The sequence below is a fragment of the Mus musculus genome, chromosome 16, assembly GCF_000001635.26.
Source record: "Mus musculus strain C57BL/6J chromosome 16, GRCm38.p6 C57BL/6J".
Lineage (NCBI taxonomy): Eukaryota > Metazoa > Chordata > Mammalia > Rodentia > Muridae > Mus > Mus musculus.
This window is the reverse complement of record NC_000082.6, coordinates 78972634-78985638: the sequence shown is the minus strand read 5'-3', so window position 1 is coordinate 78985638 and position 13005 is coordinate 78972634. Positions and strand designations below refer to the sequence as shown.

General features: G+C 37.4%; 1 protein-coding gene across 2 annotated transcripts in view; it reads left to right on the top strand.

The window, feature by feature from the left end:
* Positions 1-13005, top strand: part of Tmprss15 (transmembrane protease, serine 15) — a 138090-nt gene that overhangs the window by 105459 nt on the left and 19626 nt on the right. The window lies entirely within an intron of this gene.

Genomic DNA, 13005 nt, shown 5'->3' with positions numbered 1-13005 from the left:
AACTAATATAGATCACAGATTCAAAAGTGCTAAATGATATACTTGCAAATCAAATATGGACATGCATTAAAAGGATTATCTACTGTGACCAAGTTGGATATATCTCAGAGAAATGAATGTAATAAACCATATAGTGAACTTGAGGACAAAAAACACAGTCACCTCAGTACATGCTAAATAAAATAAAATAAAATAAAATAAAATAAAATAAAATAAAATAAAAAATAAACCCTCTGAGGTCAACTTTTTGAGTTGGTTCTCTTCTTCTCCCATATGGGCACTGGGTGTCCAACACAGTTAAATCAAGAGTTAATGACAGAAGCTGTTATACAATGACTCATTTCACTGGATCGCTATCGAGATCTCTTTTAAGAGACTGACAATTTGGTCTATCTGAATTTTATAATATAAATTTAGAAAATGTTTGTTACCAAAAAAGAAAAAGGTAAAATAACCACTAACTCATCTGAAAGAAAGAAAGAAAGAAAGAAAGAAAGAAAGAAAGAAAGAAAGAAAGAAAGAAAGAAAGAGGGAGGGAGGGAGGGAGGGAGGGAGGGAGGGAAGGAAGGAGGAAAGAAAGAAAGAAAGAAAGAAAGAAAGAAAGAAAGAAAGAAAGAAAGAAAGAAAGAAAGAAAGAAAAACTCATGAGTTCTGCACATAGACTTCATGAGATAAAGGAACTTGGAATGACAGCCTAGCATTGGAAATATATGGATTTTTGTCTAATAGTTTTTATGGTTTGGGGTTAATTATAGTATATATCTAAAAAATAAAAGTTTAGTTTGATTTTTTAAAAAAGAAGAATTGTGCTAATGAATTTGTACACTTTTAATTTGGGGGCATTGCATACATTGTGTTTTGATGATATTTGTCATGGCTCTCATCTCCTCTCTTCTTTCCACACTCATCCAACATTATGTTTCTATTTCTTTTGTTCTCGTAAGCCCATCAAGTCTAACTAGTAATACTTAGACTTTTGGCTATTAAGCCACTTACTGAAGCACACAAGACCTAAGAGGAGTCACACCCCTAAAGAGAACTGTCTCTCCCTCTCCCAACAACTATCAATTATAATAATCCCCACCTTTTCTAATCAGAATCTATTTGGGACTTAAGTTCTAACACATGGATCTTTTAGATATTTTGTGTTCTAAACTATAACATACATTAAGTTTATTCATTATCATTCCGAATCTCAAAAATCAATCTTACAAGGTAAATATCAACAGAGGAACTAAATTAACTCATACAACTACAGATATGTCTAGATATATAAATGTATGAAAAGGTTGTCTAGCTATAAACAATAATGATTTATTTCACCATGAATGGCTAAATTATTTTCTTAAATATTCTAAAAGTCACAGTCAGACATGGTAGTACAGGCTTGTTACAGGTAAGAATTCAAGGCCATCCTTGGTGATATCCAGCCTTGCCTGGGCTACACGAAATCTTATTTCAAAAGCAAAATCAACATAAATAAACCAACCAAACCACAATTAAAAGTACAAAGACACAGGCTTCACAATTACCTGGATACATATGTATCTTTCTTTGATTTGGTTGTAGACATCTACTTTGTGAATGTTTGCATATGTAGAGATGCTAAATAACAAAACTTCGGATGAGTAGCAAGGTAACCTGATATCTGGAAAGAACACATTTAAATGGAACAGGAGTGATTTTTCGAAAGGTAATAACAGTAGTCATGAAACCTAAGTGATGTGGAAGAATTCACAAGGATACGAAGTTAAGGAGGAAAAGCAAATGCATGGACATCCAAATCCACATATAAAGTTGGTGTTTTCAGTAAAGTACACTTTGCTCTCACTGACTTGTAGTTCACATAAAAGATTTTCCAGACACGTTTAATGACATGTGCATACATGATCACTGCTTGGAAAACAAAGTCAAGAGAATTGCCATTTAATGCCAGCCTAGTCTAGTCTGTAGAGTAAGTTCCAGGACAGCCATGACTACATAATGAGACAAAGAAACAACAACAAAACCAAAAAAAAAAATAGTCTCTGTAGCACATAGATTTTCTATTTAGAACTCAAAGAACGAAAATAGTCTTCCTGAGAACACCCCCACAGGCAGTAGCCAATAGCAAAGTTTCAAGCTTATGCTATAAAACTGTATGACTGCTGGAAGACTCCTATTGTGTAATAATGCCTTGATAAGACCCAGCCACTGCACATAGTGGTAGTGGATAATAATGTGCTGTCTCCTGTGAAATGTGAGAGACATGCGAGAACTTCCTGTAGCTTTTAATGAGAGCTCTGGTTTCTCTTGTCTTCTCAAGTTTTGTGCATTCATATTGGGCCTCAGCTAAAAGACAATTCCTATCCGCCCCCCCAAAAAGGCAAGTGGGGGAGTTTTATCATACACACTATGTAAATAATCATCAGTTTGATTTATGACTATCAACTAAAATTCCATGTATTTTAAATGCCCATATACATGTAGGCTCCATCCTTTTAAAAATATATTATAGATTTCATTTTAATAAAAATCACTTCAATTTAGGGAGGATTTAACAAAAAGAACTTTGGGATGGTAAGCATTGTAGCAGGAGTAATGTTGGGAGTCTTTTTTTTCATTTTGGAAGAGTCAAGAAAATATAGAAGTTAACAATTTGTTCATTTTTCTAACTTCAGTTAAAACACTGGATCGTGACATTCATTCTGGATTCACACTTTAGCAATAATCCAATAGCAATTTCAGTGAGGCTAGGCAACTGAGAATAGTAGAAGGACTTTGCTTCTGGTGTTAAAAGCTTAGTGAGCTGAGGGTCTCTTTAATAGACACACTTTGCAAAGATGGAGGGGAAGATACTGATGAGTTCCCCTTGTGCTTAAGCCCGGGCCACTGAACAGCACCAGAGTTTTGACATTACTCCAGGGTTATAAATACAAGGAATCTTCATGCTGTGATTTGTCAATCACATTTCAATTTCTTTTTAGAAGATGCATGTACTTGATTTGTTTATGAAAATCAAAGTGATCAACATCTCAGTTTGATATAAATATGTATGTATATATGTATATATATATCATGTTATCATATATATGTATGTGTATATATGTATATATATCATGTTATCATACATATGTATGTGTATATATGTATATATCTCATGTTATCATGTATATGTATGTATATATATGTATATATATCATGTTATCATGTATAAATCACTTCAATGTGTATATATATGTATGTATATATATATGTGTGTGTATATATAGATCATGTTATCATGAGCACATGCACACGAACATAAATATATGTATGGCTGTGAAATAAGAATAAACAAATCATGAATTTGAAAGAGAGAAAGGAGGCATTTGAAAGGGTTAGAATAGACAGAAGAGAGGAGATGGATGTTGCAGTTATATTATAATTTCAAAGGTGACAAAATCAAAATATGTTTAATTAATATGAGTTAAGTATCTGAGATGAAGTGATTTTTTTTCAGATGCAAAATAGAATGTACTAGAATGAATGCATGTGTCTTTAGTGCAATTAAACTTTATAAGTGTATTTTAATTATTCCTGATTCAGAAATAAAAGCATTAGTGATGATATTAAATCAGGTCCATGAATGAATAAATCATGATTTGGTTTTACATATTTATATGATGGGGATAAACTCGTCAACAGAAAATTACTGTATACTATTTTAAAATGTGGCAGAGAAGACTTGAACTCAATTAGGGCCTATCAGCAAAGGCTCTCAAGGACTGGTCTGAGTTGAGTGAATATAAATCAATTCTACAACACTGAGTCCTATTATTTACCTGTTATCTCATGCCCAGCCAGACTCTACTGTCTGGTCCCTTGACCTCATTTCCTGCGGATCACAGTTCTTGCTTCGAGACATGGAGATCAAAAGACAGGGTCCTCCAATATAGAAAATAAGTGATGTGGCCCGTTGCCTTAGATACAATATTTTTGAGAAAGGCCAGGTACTTGCTTTCTTCTGAAATGATACAGGTAATTTGTGCAAAGATGTTAATCTTTGTTCCTATCCATGCTTATTAGTCTTCATAGTGCTTTAATAACTGAAAGGACATTACTTCATTAATGAGAGTTGTCTAGACTGGCATATGGAAATAGAAAAAAAAATAGTGTGTTTAAATGATGTCTTTGGTTCAGTGGGAAATAATTTAGGATCTAATTTTTAAGTGGGGGAGGCTGTATTCTCTCAAGGTTATTTATGCAGATTGGGTATTAACTGCAATTCCCCACAGATCCGGGAAAATCACACAAGAAGGATTCCATCAGCCTTTACTCCTTTGTATTAAACATTTTAATTCCATTTCATTTATAGCATCCATAAGTAAAAAGGACTTGAATAATAACATTTTTGTATCTTTGATGATTGTAAGAAAATTTTGTTTGTTTTCTTGTTTGTTTGTTTGTTTTGGTTGGTTGATTTGTTTTGATGGGTTAATTTGTTTTGGTTGGTTGGTTGGTTGGTTGGTTTTGGTTGGTTGGTTTGGTTTGGTTTGGTTTGGTTTGGTTTGGTTTGGTTTGGTTTGCTTGGTTGATTTGGTTTGGTTTGGTTTGGTTGGTTTGGTTGGTTGGTTTGTTTTGGTTGGTTGATTTGTTTTGGTTGGTTGGTTTGGTTTGGTTGGCTGGTTGGTTGGTTTGGTTTGGTTGGTTGGTTGGTTGGTTGGTTTTGGTTGGTTGATTTGTTTTGGTTGGTTGGGTTGGTTGGTTGGTTGGTTGGTTGGTTTTGGTTGGTTGATTTGGTTTGGTTGGTTGGTTTGGTTGGTTGGTTAGTTGGTTGGTTTGTTTGGTTTTGGTTGGTTGATTTGTTTTGGTTGGTTGGTTTGGTTTGGGTTGGTTGGTTGGTTGGTTGGTTGGTTGGTTGGTTGGTTTGGTTTGGCTGGTTGGTTTGGTTTGGTTGGTTGGTTTGGTTTGGTTTCACACTGAGGTGAGAGTCATACTAAAGGAATGGTGAGTTTCTGATTGTTTTTTTCTAAGAAATAGATCCAAAGTTTCATATCAATCCATGCACATGAGATTTTCCTAGTAAAATCATTAAAATTAATAGTTTGAAAATATTAGTGGGAAACAGAGCTAGTCATTTATCTTTTAATTAGACATTTTGGGAGGGGCTGTTAACTCTCCTAAGAGTCCTGTGCAATATATCTCTACCTTTCATGCCAGACTAGTCTTTTTTATCCTCTCATTCTCAAAGCTGGACAAGAAATAGACGTGTATCAGTGTTCTTCTACTTCAAGGTGCTTGTAAAAACTGTTACGATAATTAATTGGAGGAAAGGGAAGGAACAGATGTTGTAATTATAATCTCAAAATAAAGTACAATCCCATGCAAACACACATTTAATTTATTTCTGCAGTTTGGTATTAGGTATTGAAAGCCTGAAGTTAAAACTGATATCTTATACTGACTGGATAAGTTGACAGACATTCTGGTTCCTGTGTGTAATTTCTATCAGTGTCCTTCGTAGACTGCATTATGTTTTCTAAATGTGTGATTTTTGTCTACCAGTGTCCTGATAATTTTCAACTATGTAGTCAAAGCTTTAACTCATAAGAACTGTAAACGCACACATGCACACACACACACACACACACACACACACAGAGAGAGAGAGAGAGAGAGAGAGAGAGAGAGAGATTGGAGGGGCACAATTTTTACCAGAGAGGTTTTACAAAGACAAGTTGCAGATGAAGACAGAACAAGTCAGAAGATCAGAACAGATTGCCAAAATTAGTTTGGGGTCAAGCAGAGCAATTCAGTCAGAAGCTGAAAGGAGCCAGTTTGAATCGGCCAGCTTTGAGAGGAGATTGGGCCAGAAGAACTGATTTTAATGAGGCAGCCAGAGTCCAGAAAGACCTAGAAAGGTTAAGCTTATTCAGCAGTAAGCCTCAAAAACAACAGTTATACCTGGAGAATAAAAGATACTTTTATACAATTTATTGCATTTATCTATATGTTTAAATTATGGGGCAGTAAATACATGCGTATACATTTACAGAGAGGGGGAAAGTTGTTAGAAAAATAATTTTCACTCTATTAAAATGACTACTTAAATAATTCAGTGAATGTTACACTTTACCAAGAAGCATGTAATTTACCTGACATACAATTTACACCTATTTTCGCCTGCTTTAAGATGAAGGATGCCTTAATTAAAAACAACTGAGGAGCTAATGAGCTGCAGTAGTTTGACGGCTTCCCAACATTCATCTCTGATCAATTGTTACCTTATGGGGCTGGTCAAGGGACATGGGCAAGGGATGCCAACAAGTTATAATTAAAGAACTAAAGCAGTGTAGAGATGATTAGCCTGAGAGCACACCAGTGCTTAGACATATTCGTGTGAGCACACACACTACACAAACACATACATCCCCGCAAATATGTGCACAATGAATAAAAACATAAATATACATAAATTTAATTAAAATAGACCCAGTAACACTTGAAAGAATAAAGATAAAGGAGATGCATGCTGCACGGAGTACTCCAGACAGTGTCCATGGAGTGCCCTGCCTCCTTGACAAGATCCTGAAAGCATCATCACTCAGCCACATTTTGGGTTGAAGAACCAGTAGTTTGTTTTCTTCCAAACACTATTATGTCTGTAAGATAACAAAGAGCAATGACAAGATTGGCCCATTGATTTCTCTCTTTCTGAGAGTATGGTACCTTTCACAAAGAAGGGATTGATTGGGTTCAAGATAACTTTTCTATCGACATTTCTTTGCTTCTATGCATGTGTCGCAAACTTTGAAGACCCGAGGTCAGAAAAATCTCAAATTCAATACGTTTACCCACTCTTGAAAAGTTTTCTTTCAACAATTGGTGCTGGCACAACTGGTTGTTATCATGTAGAAGAATGCGAATCGATCCATACTTATCTCCTTGTACTAAGGTCAAATCTAAGTGGATCAAGGAACTTCACATAAAACCAGAGACACTGAAACTTATAGAGGAGAAAGTGGGGAAAAGCCTTGAAGATATGGGCACAGGGGAAAAATTCCTGAACAGAACAGCAATGGCTTGTGCTGTAAGATCGAGAATTGACAAATGGGACCTAATGAAAATCCAAAGTTTCTGCAAGGCAAAAGACACTGTCTATAAGACAAAAAGACCACCAACAGACTGGGAAAGGATCTTTACCTATCCTAAATCAGATAGGGGACTAATATCCAACATATATAAAGAACTCAAGAAGGTGGACCTCAGAAAATCAAAAAACCCCCTTAAAAAATGGGGCTCAGAACTGAACAAAGAATTCTCACCTGAGGAATACCGAATGGCAGAGAAGCACCTGAAAAAATGTTCAACATCCTTAATCATCAGGGAAATGCAAATCAAAACAACCCTGAGATTCCACCTCACACCAGTGAGAATGGCTAAGATCAAAAATTCAGGTGACAGCAGATGCTGGCGAGGATGTGGAGAAAGAGGAACACTCCTCCATTGTTGGTGGGATTGCAGGCTTGTACAACCACTCTGGAAATCAGTCTGGCGGTTCCTCAGAAAATTGGACATAGTACTACCGGAGGATCCAGCAATACCTCTCCTGGGCATATATCCAGAAGAAGCCCCAACTGGTAAGAAGGACACATGCTCCACTATGTTCATAGCAGCCTTATTTATAATAGCCAGAAACTGGAAAGAACCCAGATGCCCCTCAACAGAGGAATGGATACAGAAAATGTGGTACATCTACACAATGGAGTACTACTCAGCTATTAAAAAGAATGAATTTATGAAATTCCTAGCCAAATGGATGGACCTGGAGAGCATCATCCTGAGTGAGGTAACACAATCACAAAGGAACTCACACAATATGTACTCACTGATAAGTGGATACTAGCCCAAAACCTAGGATACCCACGATATAAGATACAATTTCCTAAACACATGAAACTCAAGAAAAATGAAGACTGAAGTGTGGACACTATGCCCCTCCTTAGAAGTGGGAACAAAACACCCATGGAAGGAGTTACAGAAACAAAGTTTGGAGCTGAGATGAAAGGATGGACCATGTAGAGACTGCCATATCCAGGGATCCACCCCATAATCAGCATCCAAACGCTGACACCATTGCATATACTAGCAAGATTTTATCGAAAGGACCCAGATGTAGCTGTCTCTTGTGAGACTATGCCGGGGCCTAGCAAACACAGAAGTGGATGCTCACAGTCAGCTAATGGATGGATCACAGGGCTCCCAATGGAGGAGCTAGAGAAAGTACCCAAGGAGCTAAAGGGATCTTCAACCCTATAGGTGGAACAACATTATGAACTAACCAGTACCCCTGAGCTCTTGACTCTAGCTGCATATGTATCAAAAGATGGCCTAGTCGGCCATCACTGGAAAGAGAGGCCCATTGGACACGCAGACTTTGTGTGCCCCGGTACAGGGGAACGCCAGGGCCAAAGGGGGGGAGTGGGTGGGTAGGGGAGTGGGGGTGGGTGGGTAAGGGGGACTTTTGGTATAGCATTGGAAATGTAAATGAGCTAAATACCTAATAAAAAATGGAAAAAAAAAAAAAAAAAAAAAGGAACAGCACAAACAAGGTAAAAAAAAAAAAAAAAAAAAAAAAAAAGAAAAGTTTTCTTAAGTGAGTGACAGGTCTGTTGCTATAAATGTAGTAAATGAATGAGATTGCAATTAAAATATGTCCCGGTCAGACGTGGTGTTACTTAACTGCCAATGTGGAGACTGACAGATGAGATACTTTGTTTCAGACTTCTTCGAACATCCACTGCTCCCCATCTATAAACGTCCTGAACTCGGTCCTGCCAAATCAGTCCCCTTCTTACTCTTCAATCAGAAGAGAAAGACCTTCATTCTCAGAAAGTCTTTTAGCTTAATCCCACCTGGCTCTATTCATTGCTTAAACCTTTTGGGGTGTGAAATGAGCTACAGTGTCGGGCCGCACTATTTGCAGCATGCATTATTCCTTCAGCTTTAGTGTGTCCAAAGGCTTAAAACATCTCTACCTAAGCCCTTGCCGCAGGGAAGAATCCTTATCTCCGCAAAGGCAGTCTGAGTAGCAAGACAAAGGAGAGGCAACCTAAGCAGGGACTGAGCAGAGAGCCTGAAGACGGAATACCGGCGAAGCAGCCTAGGGGTATCCCCTCTTTCTCTCCCTAGAATTCCATTATAAGTATATTTTTATACTCCATCTGTGACCTAAAAAGTAATAATGTTTGCGTGCATATGTTTCTCTTCTCTCATGTAGACTAGACTTTTCCTGAAGTCAGGAGAAAGCCCTTTAAGGGTATATAAGCCATAAAACTTATAATAATGGCTTAGAAATAGGTTGCTAGGAGACACGACTCTATAAACAGAGTAAAGCTGTGCGGTGATCTTTGTGATACTGAATCTCTAGTCATTCAGACACTTGTAGGAATGGGCACTCAAGTTCTCAAAATGAATAAATCTGGAAATTATCACAAAAAAAAATTTGACTGCTTTCAGTCACCAAAGATTATTTCTCTGTGATGTAACAAAAATAGTGTACTATCCTGGCCCTCTTGATTCGATTTAATACATTATGAGAAAAAATTTTCAAAGATGAATAATGACATCACATAGAGCTGCTAATCTTTTATTTTCCACATATTTTTATTATTTTGTCCTGTGTTAATCAATAGTGTCTCAAACTTCTGATGTTCTGTTTATTGTGAATCAGACTTAAATAAATTATTCCTAGAGGAAAAGGACAAAATTAAGTTGGCAAGATTTGAAATCCACACAGCCTACTTCTTCTAATTATGTTCCCAAATGGAAATGTAAAGATGAACTGGAAAACTCTGTAGAGTGCTTTTAGGATTCTGAGGCCAATATTAAACATGAAAATGTGTGCATGTGAATGTTTTATAACTGTCGTTGAAAAGGGATATTGTTTTCTGGCAAACTAAAGGTCGATGTGACGCCGGGTCCCTGCAATCCTAGCACTCAAGACTCAATCCAATACTCAACAGGAAACTGAAAGACCAAGGTTAAGTAAGGATGGATGAGACTAGTATCAACATGGGAAACATAGGAAGACTCTGTCCGTATAACTACATATTTAAATGTACTTTGTTTCTTTATTTTCTTTTCATCTGAATCACATAGAAGAAAAGAATATGTGTCCTTCTTCCATATGAATACATAACTTCCACTACTTCTCTAGGCAGCACCAACACCACCAGGGAACAACATTTTTTGAGATTCCCTAAGGGAAGAAAAGGTGTCTATTATTCTGAAAGGTCATTCTCTGGGCTTCCTGTCATTCAGGATACATGTGTTAAAGTCATTAGGCACAGTCTCACAGTGTATCACCAATCACAGATATGTAATGAGTAGAGTAGAATAAAATATTTATAAAAATCATAATTTAATATTTTCTATTTTTTTCATATGATTTTTAATTACATATTTTCCTCAATTACATTTCCAATGCTATCCCAAAAGTCCCCCACACCCACCCACCCCACTCCCCTACCCACCTATTCCCATTTTTTGGCCCTGGTGTTCCCCTGTACTGGGGCATATAAAGTTTGCCTGACCAATGGGCCTCTCTTTCCAGTGATGGCCGAGTAGGCCATCTTTTGATACATATGCAGCTAGAGTCAAGAGCTCCGGGGTACTGGTTAGTTCATAATGTTGCACCTACAGGGTTGCAGATCTCTTTAGCTTCTTGTATGCTTTCTCTAGCTCCTCCATTGGGGGCCCTGTGATCCATCCAATAGTTGACTGTTGAGCATCCACTTCTGTGTTTGCTAGGCCCCAGCCTAGTCTATCAAGAGACAGCTATATCACGGTCCTTGCAACAATTTAGATTTCTACATATACTGATAGGTCTTTTCAAGTTCTATCTAAAAGAAATGTCAAAGGCAAAGGGTAGGGAAATTGAATTGTCTAATATCCAAATGCCTGCAATACATTTTAATTAAGAAGTCTTGGTGTTCTCCATCTCATTAATTAAAACAGATTCAAACAGTTAGAAATCAAGTTGGAAGCCAAAAGACAGAACTTTGTACTACTTTAATAAACAGAGCTTTTATTTCCCCACGACCTCGTTTCCTTTTCTATAGCAAATATTAGGATCATTTGAAAGGTTTCTTACTGTAGCACGCTGGATGGGCAACCTGACTTTCCAATCCCATTTGATCTAAAGTGGCTCTGGGTAGTTTATCGTTTTAATTTTTAATCTTCTGGAGCGACCGCCGCTACTGTTGACAGAGCACTGTGACAATGTCTCCTGAAAGATAAGAGACTTAGAGAGCTACGTAGAAAAGTGCTCCAAGGCTGCAAACCGTAGGCAGAATAAGGAACTGTAACTCGAGTAAACAAGAGAAGAACGCTGTCTGAAGAGAGATTAGAGAGTAATCATCACTGTGGACTTTACCCCACCCCACCCCGCGCCCCCGGCATGCAGGTGCACTAACCAATTCCAGAACTGAAGCCTGAAGCCAACATTCAGGAGGCCTGATACTTTACCTGGGTGCGTTGATGCGATCTACCAGAAGCCACACCCTGATAAAACATAGAGGCCTTGATCTACATTTGCTCTCACAAAAAATGTGTGGTTCTTCACCTGTGACTAGTTTATATCGGTAGAAGTTTCTATGACTCAAGCATCCCTAAGCTTCTACATCCACTTCTGCCCCCCCCCTTTTTTTCCCCTAAGCTTCAGCAAATACATTGCATAGAGCTATTTAAATGAAATAACTCTTCTGCTCATGTGGTTGGAGAAGATAGTATCAAATCCAAAAATAACAACAGCAAGACTTCTCTTTGATTCGGAAAATCTATTTGATATTTTGTTAAAGGAAGATTAATGGCTTTGTGTTCTTTCATTGCATTTGTTTGCTTATCAAGTGGAAGTGAAATATACCAAATATTGGGACATTAGACAGAGCATCTATTTTCCCAACATAATGTTCAGTGGCTGGAAGGCAGCAAATAAAGGCTAAGTCTGACGAAGGCTTTGGAAAGGAGAGGAACTACCTCTTGAACATTTGTTTTTTCTTTTCACTGCTCATAAGAATTTTGGGTGCTCCTGGTCCATTTCCCGTGCACCTAAACACATTGTTATTGTTTGCTATCATCCAGGAGAGACATTAAATATTCTGGAGAGGCAACAAGCACACTCAACTTGTTATTTCAGTAGCTAGAGGTTACATTGTCTCCTAACAACCATAGAGAACAGTAAAATTAATATACCTAGAATCCAGAGGCAAACGTGGTGATGGTAATGATGATGGTGAGGGTGAGGGTGAGGGTGAGTGTGAGGGTGAGGGTGAGGGTGAGGGTGGTGATGGTGATGGTGATGATGGTGATGGTGATGGTGATGATGATGGTGATGGTGATGGTGATTTAACTGCTGACGATTTCCCACATGCATATTGTATCACTTTTAACCATCACTTTTCCCCTTTGCAGGTTCAGCCCACTGACTTTCACATTTAAAGGCATAGTTTTATATTAATACTAAGATATTGATTGAGTAAAAGAATTATTTTAAAAAGGGTCAGATTTTAATTTAACTAAATTTAGTTAAATTTTAAAATAAAAGTAAAATTAATTAAGAGAAACCTTCACTAAGCCTCACAGCAGATGGTGCAGATGCCACAGGTTGTAGCCTAGAGGATTGGATGCTGTGTTACATGGAGGTGTCTTTTGTCACCCTGCGGTGGCTCACCAGTTGGCAACTGCAGATGGAGGTTATGGAGGCCCTCGGAGCAACCGCTTGTCTTCGTCCTTGGATTTGGGACTGCTTTGACTTTAAATTTAATGAGATAACAAAAGCAAAAAAAAAACTAGAAAGCTAAACTCCGAACTACTAAAGCTAGAACTACTCTGTGTAGTTCTTAGGCGATTTGATTTTCTTGAAAGATGAGTTATACCTCCTTAAAGAAAGGCTTAAATTATAATCGGTGTATTTATTTTTCTCATTCAAACTTAATTCAAATTTTATATGAGCTGATCCATTAAACTATTCACATCCTCTCA